The following is an 11,769-nucleotide window of genomic DNA, read 5'->3' on the forward strand; positions in this document are numbered from 1 at the left end:
CATATTTTTATTTATTTTTTATATATACATTAAGAATATATAAAATTTATGACTCATTTACACTAGCCTACCAAGGTTGCAAAACACATGGCTGATTTTTTTTTCTTTGAAAACTATTTTGAAGTGAATACATGATAAAATAGTTTGAGTAAAATTGCTATTCTTACTAATCTGGGAAAAACTATATTTATTTATAATAATACATATCTAATTCTAAAGGCTAATGTCTAGATATTTTACATTTGGAAGTGTTATTTGATAATACCATAAAAGTAAGTACCTACTATCCACACTTTTCAAAAGCATTTAAATGCACAATATTATCTAATAGTTATAGAAACGCAAAAGAGTTTCATTAAAGAGTTTCATTTTCTTAAACCGATAGTATTGAGATCCTAATATGGGCTGGACTCTAGGTGCTTGGCATATACCAGTGAGCAAAGCGAACATTCCCATCCAGCTACAGCTTATATTTTAGAAGGATGGTGAGTTAATCAAGGTTTTTGGTAATTCAAGCTTTCCGTAGGGTCACAGAAGAGGGAGAAGCAGAACTGTGGAAATTCTAATCCATTGGAGCTCTAGTCAGATAGTGTTAAAAAGAATTCTTTTTCCCTTTTATTATTTTGTTTGTTTCTAGGACAAACATAAGGTATCATGGATTTTAAGAATTTTTTTTCATGGGTATAATAATCAGGAGATTTGGGTCTGTCACAATGTAACATCTTCTGATCTGTCACAAATATAAAATGTTAAATTGTGCATGCTATTAACTACATATTAATTTTTCCTTTTGTAAAATGATAAAACAGTGCAAGCATTGAGGTGAATATATATGGTTTCTACCAAAGGTAGCAATCATTGTGAATGCCTTTCAAAGATGAATAATATTCAAAGTAGTGTCATTGTAAGTCCCCTTCAATTGATAATTCTAGAAAGATTTCATTATGCTATATTAATCTGAATATAAAAACATCCTTCAGATGCTAATAATTGACATGCATAATTTTGCTGAAATCACAAGATTTCAAATATTTTATATTTGTAATTTTTTATGAGTTTGACGCTTCTCTAGCTAAAAGAAAAAAAACATAAATTTTAATAGTATCATGTTACATATAAAATGTATATCAAAAGATTTAATCAACTTAAAATTAAAAGGAGCTTACTAAAGAAATTTAAACTATGATTTCTGATTATTGTAAAGTTTTCTCTTTTTTAAATTACTTGCTGTGTATACATAAGGTTCATTCCTCCTAAGCTTTCATTATAGAGAGTGGTCTCTTGTAGGGATGCTGTCCCCCATTTTTTACATAGTGAATACTGCTAAAGAAAAAATATATATTCCATAGCATTATTAAGACACAGTAAGACAGACATTATCCAAGAGTAAAGCTATCATGATAGGTATAAAAACCACTACAATGGAATTTTGCAGCAGGAGAGAGAGATCAGGTTTAACTCTGAATAAATACAACATGGGGAAGTAGGAATGTATGACCAAGGAGCAAGGCAGGATTCCATGGATGGAGAATTACTAAGTGGAATCACTAAGAGGAAACATAAGGGGTAAGGGAGGGTTTAGAGAAAGTGGTCTAATGATGTTCTTGGCAAACTGAGACAGCACCTGTGGGATGGTGAAAAAATGTGGAACCTGATCAAATATTGAAGGTGGGGCTTTTGGTTAAACTGATTTATCAAGAGTCTGGCTAAAATTAGACAATATAAAGAGGAACATCAAAGTAGACCTTGTTGAAAAGTTCAGGGAAGCCTGACTATAGATTTCAGCCAAGGAGACAAAGTATGTTAATCCCTACTCATCTTTCAGGACTGGTGTCATTTTCCCAGGGAGACCCCTCTGATCCTCCAGATCACACAATCCATCATACCTCCTTCCCACCCCCCCTCCCACCCCAAACATTATTCTCTCTGATAGTATCTGGTCATTTTCCTTCATTTATCTTAACTCTAATTACATCTTTATATGTATATTTATTTAATGCTCAGCCTATCGTTTTAAGCTTATTAGTATCATGTATCTACCATATGTGTTTTATTGATCAGGGTGTATTTAACACTGAACTTGGGTCTGGCATGTAGTAAATTATCAACTTCTGGGCCAAGTTAAAAAAGATGGAGAATAAATCAAAGAAATTATGCATTTATCTGAAATTTAACTAATTCTCTTATATTAATTTGATAGATTGGAGTACAAATGGCTTTGGCATAGTCTAGCATTATTCATCTGTATATATACAGTTTGTGTACAATGTAGTTCACAACTTTTGAAGAGAAAGACCTTGCTGATTATTCAAGCAGGCATTATTGCCTAACCAATGTTCATTCCCTTTTTCTTATAGCACTATAATTCTCTCTCTTTTTTTTAAGATTTTATTTATTTATTTGACAGACAGAGATCACAAGTAGGCAGAGAGGCAGGCAGAGAGAGAGGAAGGAAAGCAGGCTCTTTGCCTTGGGTCAGGTCATGCTCTCAGGGTCCTGGGCTCGATCCCTGAGCCCAAGGCAGAGGATTTAACCCACTGAGCCACCAAGGTGCCCCCATATAATCCTCTTCTTAATAATTCACTCATCCTTCTACCAAGTGTCTGAGGGAAAGAGGACTCCTACCTTTCCTACAGAGGTAAAGCCTGCTTGATTCTAAAGCAAGGACGTTCCTCTGCCCTTTGCCAGTGATTGGTTTAGGGGTTAGCACATGATCCACTTCTGGCCAATGAGTGGTACAGACAAGGCTGCTAGTATTTCTGGTCAAATTTTCCTCTTTTGTTTAAGGAGAGACCTAGGAAAAGCAATTCCTATTCTGCCTCAGGTAATTATTATGTCTTGATGCAATTTCCATAATTGCCATGACTATGAAAGGAGCCAGACTGAGGGTAAAGCTGTCACCCTGATAACAAAACAGGAGGAGAAATAATCTGGGTCTTTTTTTTTTTTTTTTTTTAAGATTTTATTTATTGATTTGACAGACAGAGATCACAAGCAGACAGAGAGGCAGGCAGAGAGAGAGAGAGGGAAGCAGGCTCCCTGCTGAGCAGAGAGCCCGATGCGGGACTCGATCCCAGGACCCTGAGATCATGACTTGAGCCGAAGGCAGCGGCTTAACCCACTGAGCCACCCAGGTGCCCCTAATCTGGGTCTTTGATGTCATCATTGTCCTACTGAATTAACCAGCTCTGAAGACACTTGACTCTGAATTTCTGTTTAGTGAAAGCCAGTTTGAAAGGATTTTTCTTGTGTTTCAGCCAAAAGTTTTAGAATGCATTTTCAAAACAGTAGTGTATAACATTCAGGATGTATGAGTGAACACTATTTCAATAAAATGTTTAATCTGCATAATCATCAGTGTCACTTTGGTCAGCAAGTGAATATCTGATTGTGCATTAGTGCAGAATTAAAGAGATGCAAGTTTAGTTGGATTGGGCAAAAAACCATGCAATTATCTACTGTTTTCCCATTAAAAATCCTCATAAATTACGTTATGCCAAACAACTTAATAGCTATGCCACAGCTGGAGCTGAAAACCATCATCTGACACTGTGGGAGTCAAAATGTGTTATGAGATCAAACTTATGAACTTCTTTGCTTTCACAGTGAATTGGCTAAAATATTGATGGTTTAATGAGTAATGTTGATAATAATTAGCATGTGTATGCCATAGGATGTCTGCTTAATTTTCATGGCACATGACATTAAAATAATTTTCATGTGCTCTACCCTAGTTTGATTGCTAGATTTGTGGACTCTTTGTCGCGTCATAAACTATAGTACATAAACCATTAAAATAATCATAGGTTATTAATATAAAGTTCTCTCTGTGTATATATATATACATAATCTATACATATATATGTGCATATATATGTCTATATACATACATATATACATATGTCTATATACATACATGCATATAGACATATGTGTGTATATATATATTGTGTGTGTATGTATGTGTGTGTGTGTGTGTATAATAGTATTCTAAGGGCCTTACGTATGTGAAGGCCCTTATTTTACCTTTCCAACAGTTTTATGAAATAAGTTCCTTTATTCTCTTCTTAGAAATGAGCAAATTGAGACAAAGGTATTCTTAGTTCCCTTGGATCCCTCAGCTAGGCTATGGAGCTGGACAGTTTGATTCTACTCTTAACTGCTGTGTTGACTCCTTCTTGTTAGATAGAAAACATACATAATTCAGTTTTGATTTTTTCCTTTTTCTTATTATGTTCAGTTAGCCACTATATAGTACATCATTAGTTTTTGATGTTGTGTTCAATGATTCATTAGTTGTGTATAATACCCCGTGCTCATCACAACACATGTCCTCCTTAATACCCATCACCCTATTACCCCATGCCTCCACCCCCATCCCCTCTGAAACTCTTGGTTTATTCCTGGGGTCCATAGTCTTTCATGGTTCCTCTCCCTCTGATTACTCCCTTTTCAGATTTCCCTCCCTTCCCCTATGGTCTACAATGCTACTGCTTATGTTCCTCATATGAGTGAGACCATATGATAATTGTCTTTCTCTGTTTGACTTACTTCACTTAGCGTAATCCCCTCCAGTTCCATCCATGTCCATGCAAATGGTGGGTATTCATCCTTTTGGTGGCTGAGTAATATTCCATTGTATATATATACTTCATCTTCTTTTTTTTTTAAAGATTTTATTTATTTGACAGCCAGAGATCACAAGTAGGCAGAGAGGCAGGCAGAGAGAGAGGAGGGGAAGCAAGATCCCTGCTGAGCAGAGAGCCCGATGTGGGGCTCTAACCCAGGAACCTGGGATCATGATCTGAGCCGAAGGCAGAGGCTTTAACCCACTGAGCCACGCAGGTGCCCTGACTTCATCTTCTTTATCCATTCACCTGTTGAGGGGAATCTCAGCTCCTTCCACAGTTTGGCTATTGTGGACTTTGCTGCTCTGAACATTAGGGTGTTTGTACCCCTTAAAGAGTGAATATTTTAAATCCCTCTATTAACTATACATGAGGTTTGTTTGGTACTTGAAAAAATAACTGCTTATATGGAATAAAATACTCTTTCACACCTCTAGTACAAAAAATTATTTTATTAAATTGAATACATACTGCTTCTAAAAAGTTCCTATAGCTTAGCCTTAAGAGATTTCTTGCTTGAACTCACAATCCTGAGATCAAGACCTGAACTGAAATCCAGAGTGAGATTCTTAACCAACTGAGCCATCCAGGTGTCCCAAAACTTAAGAAATTTCTATACCTAGAAGTCAACCTTGTGTTCCATAATGGAAATTTGTTTTGATAAACAGTCATAGATCTTGATAACTACTATTTCTAAATTTATGATTATTGTCTGGTCCATCAGCAAAAATGAATTTTGGATTAAATTGTCAATGCAGTTCATTGAGTTTCCTTTGCAATTGCATCAGTACTTTATTTAAAATCAATTTAAGGAATATAAATTTAAACAAATTACCTATTCAAATTATAGACCATAGTGAATAATACTCCCAAAGTTTCAAATTAAAAGCTTTTTCTTTTCCTTCCAAAAGTAAGTTTTTATCTAAGTTTGAAAGATTAAGCATTACAACAAGGAAATTTAGGAGATCATAGTAAAGCCATTACTTATGTAAGTGCATTAAAAAAATAAGTCATAAGGGAAATTTGATTAATGGCTAAATATAGATTTAAATTATTATGACCTTCAGTGCATTTGATATCTGGGCATTACATATATTCATGAATCAATGTTTTCCTTTACATATCTTCCCATTTATCTTAGACCTGTATGTATCATACATTTATGCATCCCAAAATATTTCTAGAAATATACTTTCCTCACATATTCTATTGTTTGCAAATGCAGGTATGTACTCTAGGTAGAGCATTCTTATAAAAAAGCCATTACATATAAAGAAATATATTTTAAAAATTTTAGAGGCCCACAGTAATTAAGACTATAGTAAATAGTATTATTTATACATTGATAAATATTACACACATAGGTAGTCATCCTCAGCTGAAGAAGGCTTTAAGTGCTTATTATGAATGTACAGGAAGTCAGCTGTATAAAAAAAAGTTGTACACATTACCCTTAGGGAATTAACACTTTGATGGCAAAAGTTTATATTCAGTTGGCACAATGTCAAGTAGTCATAGGAACAATGCAATTGAAATCTCATGACATAATTATGTGTCAATTATTATTTTCATTTTTAAAATAAACTTTCAAGAAGGTAAGAAAGTTTTCAAGGTTACATACTGTCATTGCAAGAGTCTTTCCCCAAGGTCCTTCTACTACTTCGACTGTCTCCTAACCTCACTTACCATTTATATTTTCCACACTGCAGTCAGAGTGATATTCCTAAAATTAAAAACAAACGAAAAAAACCCTGCCACTCTGTCTTCTTTAAAATACAGCAAATGCTGCCAATCGCTTTCAGAATTAGATCCAGTTTCCTCAACTTCTCTAACAAGACTATAGTTTATCCCTGTGCTAGTTCAGGGAAAGATCTCCAGCTAGTACCAATTAATTTGACCCAAATACTGGTTTGGGAAGTAGGGAAGCTAGCAGAGATTTTCCTCCTATATCAGATTTTGGGAGACTTAATTATTGGTTGAGAATTAGAGACACTATTCTAAGTTTAATAGTAGATGTTTAAGAGTCCATTCTCTTTCTTGAGGGACTTATGAATGTCCTTGGTGATGGAAAAAATTTAATACATGGAGGAGGTAGAAAGGAACTCAGGTCTTGGAGCATGGTGAGTATCTTAGACTTTCAGCAGTTGATGGATGATCAGCTTTGGACCCGAAGCCAGGTAGCTGGTAAGACAATCCGGGTAGCTTCTCAGATTCAGGCAGTGTAAGTGTTGCCATGAACAACAAGTTTCTGTGGGAACTGTCTGGGCTCTGGGGCATAGTGATGGACTCACAGAGGTAATAACTATGGCATCCCATGATAGTCTTTCCATTTCTGTCCACAAAGACCCTGATAGTCCTATCCCACTCTTCTGAGCCTACAGCCTCCCTCCTTCTTTGCTTCCACTAAGAATTCCTCTTTCCCACCTGGAGCAAGGATAGTAGATAGGGAGAAAAGAGAAGTGGGTGTTCTTGCTGCAAATATTGTATAGTTCTTCTTTGTTTTTCAAATCTGTAATCTGGGGTAATAAGTGCGTTCTTTCTTTAAATTATGAGTTTGAAGAATCCATTCCCATTTCTCTCTCCCTTTCTTCCTCTCAACTTTCCTTCCCCCTCTTCATTTCATTGTGCCTTTTCTTTAGACATATATTCTACTAAGAGAAATACAGGGCACAGAATGCCTCAAAGGAAAAAAAAATGGGCAAAATGGTAAAAGACATACTGTCAATACTTAGGTTAAAATGGCCTTAGCCTGAAATATTGATCAGTGATCTATTCCTCTCTAAACTCCCATTAAAATATTATTGAAAGCATAACAAAAAGGAAAATATGCCACTATTTGGGAAAATAAGTCTAACATCAATTTTTCAGAGTTTAGAACTTGAGTCTGCTATTATAGTATTATGATTATGGGGCTACAAAGTATCATTATTGCTAATGTACCCTTCAGCCTTACACATTTCAGTCTGACTACCCACAGAGTTCACAGGAGATTATAGCTATTTCTGTCTTATAGTGTTGAGGTAGAAGGGCCTTATCAAAGAACACTGTAGGTAATTTTTCCTTCCTCCAAACTCTCACACATTGGTGTTTGATTTCTTGAGATGAGAATAGAATATTGCTGTTCCCTCCCTACCTCACCAATAGGCACCTTTCTTTCCATAACTCACAGTTTCCGATGTATTTTATAGATGAACATTATGGGTAGGAGTTAAAGATTTTAAAGAGTAGAAGTCAGTGTATGTAGCAGAGATAGGAGTAGTCCATACAGGGCAGTAGATTTCTTATAATAGATCTAGCCAAAGAAAATGAAACAGCTTAAGTTGTTTTAGGATTGTAATTTTCAAAAATATTGTTACTGTGGGACTTTTAGAATTACCAGAAGAATACTTGCAATTTTTCAAAACAAGGCATAAGTCCGGGGTTTTATCTGGTCTCCTCTTATTTCTCTTAGGCATAAACAACATTTCTGTTAGCCAAGATTAGCCTTAGGCCATTAATTATATCCATAAAAACATGCTGCTGCTTATGTATAAATTATAGAACAAAAGGAAAAATGTTCTGATCTTACAAATATTTCAAAATAGCTGATCGCTTGTCTGTTCCTTTTCTAGATCAAAATTCATACCCCATCCTTCATTTCTATAACATCGGTTTTCTTCATTCTTGCTCACTGGAAATAGGTATTTCTCCTTTCAAAGACCTACCTTTCTCCCCATGAGCTAAATTCCATCTACTTCCCCCCCTCCTTCTGTAATCTTATTTTATCAAATTTATCCTTATTCATCTAGATTTTCAACCATTCTCCCAAATCAGCATAGGGGGTATGTTCAATCTCTACCATCAGGAAAAACAATAACAACAAATGTATGTCCTCTCTTGATTCATGGTCACACTTTTTTTTATAAAGACTGTCCTTTACTTATCTAAATATTTTTATTGCCTTTTGATTCCCTTTAATTTAAAATTTCAACTTTAGGCTCTCTGTTCCTTCCCATTGGACAATTGCATCTTCTGGTGCAGTGCCATCTGTGTCCCCGAGACATGATGGTGAAGGTCAGAGTAAATGGATTTGACCATATAGAGCACCTAGTCTCCAGGTCTACTTTTAACTCTGGCAAAGTAGAAATTGTTGCCATCAATGACCCCTTTATCAACCTCAACTACATGCTCTACAATTCCAGTATGATTCTCCCCATGGCAAATTCAATGGCACAGCCAAGGCTGAAATGGGAAGATTGTCATCGATATAAAGCCAATCTCCATCTTACAGTAGAGAGATCCTGCCAACAACAAATGGGGTGATGCTGGTGCTGAGTATGAGATGAAGTCCATTAGGGTCTTTACCACCTTGGAGAAGGCTGGGATTACTTGAATGGTGGGTAAGAGGGTCATTATCTCTGTCCCTTCTGCTGATGTCCCTATGTTCGTAATGGTCATGAACCTTGAGAAGTAGGACAACTTCCTCAAGGTTGTCAACAATGCCTCCTGCACAACTGCTTGGTTCCCTGGCCAACGCCATCTATGACAACTTTGGCATCATGGGGGAGAATCATAACCATAGTCCATGCTATCCTGCTACACAGAAGACTGTGGACAGTCCCTCTGGGAAGCCATGGCATGATGGCTGAAAGGCTGCCCAGAACATCATCCCTGCTTTATTAGAGCTGCCAAGGTTGTAGGTAAGGTCATCCCTGAGCTGAATAGGAAGCTCACTGGCATGGCCTTCCATGTTCCCACCCCTAACATGTCAGTCATGGATCCAACCTGCTGCCTGGAGAAGGCTGCCAAATACAATGACATCAAGAAGGTGGTTAAGCAGGCATCAGAGGGCATGCTCACGGGCATCTTGGGCTATCCTGAGAAACAGGTTGTTTTCTGCAACTTTAAGAGTGACACCCACTTCCACCTTTGATGCTGGGGCTGGCACTGCCCTCAATGACCACCATGTCAAGCTTATTTCCTGGTATGACAATGAATTTGGCTAGAGCAACAGGTGGTAGACTTTATGGCCCATAGGGCCTCTAAGGAGTAAGAGCCCCCTGGACCACAAGCCCCAGCAAGAGAAAGAGGAAGAGCAAACCTCTTGGGTACTAGGGAGTTCTTCCCCTCAAATCATCCCCCAAAACACTGAGACTCTCCCAACCTCCCCACAGTTTCCATCCCAGACACTCTGAAGAAGGAGAGGGACATGGGGAGACCTATCTTGTCATGTACTATCAATAAATTATACTGCATCCAGTCCCCCCAAAATTCAACTTAATTGCAGAATATTTGATATATAAATGCCCTTTAATTCTTAGCCAAATGTGGTGGTCTCTGTCACCAATGCTTTTTTGAAACTACTCTTGTAGATGTGTCAATAAATCTATTTATTGCTAAATCCAATGAACAACTTTCATTCTGAAGAAATTTTGATTCCATGTAGCATTGTATATTATTGATCAAGTTAACATTTCAATAATTTTTCTTTCAAAAATAATAAATAGTGGATATATGTTCATTGTAGAAAAATTTAAAAAGCAAAAATTTAAAAAAAATCCACAGTTGAAATACACCAATTTTTAAGTATCATCTATGCAGTTTATATATGCACAAACATATGTAGCATATTTAAGTATATGTATGTGTGATTATCTACATATACAGGAATATCTTAATAAGCTCCCTCCTTCACAAAATTTTAAAAGCTCCATCAATGTGGCTTAGACATCTTCCCATGTCAACACATATCCTCAAAGAAGTACATGCTAGTTACTAAAGAAACCAGAAAAAAAAAAAAATAAATAAGAAAGCTACATGATGGTGAAGTAGAAGTCGGAAAAAAAAATCTAGAAAGATGGCAAAATAACTGTAACTAAGATAGAAACTGACAAATTAGAAACAGAAAAAGGTAAAATTCATCCACAGGAAGTATTTTTTAAAACTTTTTTAGAAACCACCTTCTTTCAAATATAATGAATTTAAAAGGAGACAAAAGGGGTGCCTGGGTGGCTCAGTGGGTTAGGCCTCTGCCTTTGGCCCAGGTCATGATCTCAGGGTCCTGGATCGAGAGCCCTGCTTTGGGGCTCTCTGCTCAGCAGGGAGCCTGGTCCTCCCCACCGTCTCTCTGCCTGCCTCTCTGCCTACTTGTCATCTCTCTCTGTCAAATAAATAAAATCTTTTTAATAAATAAATTAATTAATTAAAAAGGAGACAAAAATATTTGGTATTTGGTAATTAGATATTTGGTAATTTGGTAGATATTTGGTAATTAGAAGAAGAAAATTAAATGGACTTAAGCATAAATTAAGATTGAAACAAAAAAAACCTAAAGGAAAACCATATGTAATATTAAAGCATATATTTGTTTTTCTATAATTGTCATTAAAGTAGGAAAATCAAGCAAATGCTTTATTAAAGAGTGTGATTGTGATTGTGCTCTAATCAGCTGTTAATTTCATTCACTGTCATTGTCATACTCTCTAGAAAAAATCATCATAGTGTTTTCATTCTTTAGTATATGTAAATGCATTCTCTCATGTCACAATTAAGCCCTTCACATTGAATATTAAATTACATAATAATCAGAGTCCAGAAAGAAGACAACTTAGAATTTCAGAGCATGGACTCTGGACAAATGGTTTGGATTCATATCCTAGCTCTTCTACTTCAAGTGAGTAAGTTTTCTAATCTGTCAAGAAGGAATGATAATAATAGAATTTATCACATATGGTTGTTTTAAGGATTGCATGAATTAATATATGTAAGACATTTAGAAAAGTGATTGAAACACAGAGAAATACTTTAAGAACTGGCTGTCGCTATCACTAGGATTTAAATGATAGAAGAGCAGCAATTTTTTTCCTTTATTCTTCACTATATTTTCATCCTTTAGAATAGAGACTAATAAATGGCAGATGCTCAATAAATTTTGTTGAATAAAGAACATTTATTAAACACTTCCAATTGCCAGGCATGGAGATAAGTATTTTATGTGCGTTACTTCATTAATCTTGCTAATAAACTGTTGAGTTTAAGATACTTACCATCTTTCTTTTCTTGATATGGACCTTAAAACATAGGTTAAATTAGCTATCAGATGTCAGCTGATTAAGAAGCTTATTCATTCCTTATTGCTACTGTAAAAAAACACCACAAACTT

At 35.9% G+C, this 11,769-nt stretch overlaps 1 pseudogene; it reads left to right on the forward strand.

The window, feature by feature from the left end:
* Positions 1-8,672: 8,672 nt before the first annotated feature.
* Positions 8,673-9,660, forward strand: LOC125085521 (glyceraldehyde-3-phosphate dehydrogenase-like; annotated as a pseudogene).
* The last annotated feature ends 2,109 nt before the right edge of the window (positions 9,661-11,769 follow it).

Source organism: Lutra lutra, chromosome 15 (assembly GCF_902655055.1).
Source record: "Lutra lutra chromosome 15, mLutLut1.2, whole genome shotgun sequence".
Lineage (NCBI taxonomy): Eukaryota > Metazoa > Chordata > Mammalia > Carnivora > Mustelidae > Lutra > Lutra lutra.